General features: G+C 38.7%; 1 protein-coding gene across 2 annotated transcripts in view; it reads right to left on the bottom strand.

The window, feature by feature from the left end:
• Positions 1-731, bottom strand: part of shroom3 (shroom family member 3) — a 122,527-nt gene that overhangs the window by 113,434 nt on the left and 8,362 nt on the right. The gene's annotated exons all lie outside the window — the stretch shown is intronic.

The following is a 731-nucleotide window of genomic DNA, read 5'->3' as shown; positions in this document are numbered from 1 at the left end:
TGTGTGTGTGTGTGTGTGTGTGTGTGTGGCCTTGTTTTTTGTGTGATAAGCTTAACAAAAAAGAGTTGGTTGTCAAAATGTCTCTGTACACAACATGTCACCAACTTTGACTGGATTCCTGAACGTTTGCTGTGTTTGGTCAATTAATTGATTGTCTAACAAAACATCTTTTCTACAGCGGCTGTGATTCGAAGACAGTCCCACTGCCCGGTGAAGTCAGACAGATAAGCTGAGAATAAAAAAAGAGGTGGGCCTTGGATCATCCAGTCCCATTTTGATCAGATTTTAGCCAGGTGTAAATGACATCTGTGTAATTTGGACTAGTGTTGTCCAAAATATTGATTTGTCTATACATATCAATTCTGAATATAATATTGATACTCTTTCTTCTCTCCAAACAGCTTGTTGACACACAAAATGCTGCAGTGCCCACATAGCTCTGCCTTCTCTCATTCACTCACTGTGCTGTCATCTTGTCCCTCATCTCATTCACTCCATTTGAATATAATAATATCCAGGTCCATTCAAGTTAGCGGAGCAGAGCAGTGTTCTCTAGTCCGTCTGCTCTATAGGCCACATATCATCCGGGTATCAGGATCAGAAAAGGTTTATTGCTAAAGTAAGTTACATTTACGAGGAATTTGCCTTGGTCATATGTGCATAAATAAAATATTAATAATTTATACTCTTTATTGATCCCCTATGGGGAAATTACAATTTACACTCTGTTG

Source organism: Etheostoma spectabile, chromosome 16 (assembly GCF_008692095.1).
Source record: "Etheostoma spectabile isolate EspeVRDwgs_2016 chromosome 16, UIUC_Espe_1.0, whole genome shotgun sequence".
Lineage (NCBI taxonomy): Eukaryota > Metazoa > Chordata > Actinopteri > Perciformes > Percidae > Etheostoma > Etheostoma spectabile.
This window is presented reverse-complemented; position numbering and strand designations above follow the sequence as displayed.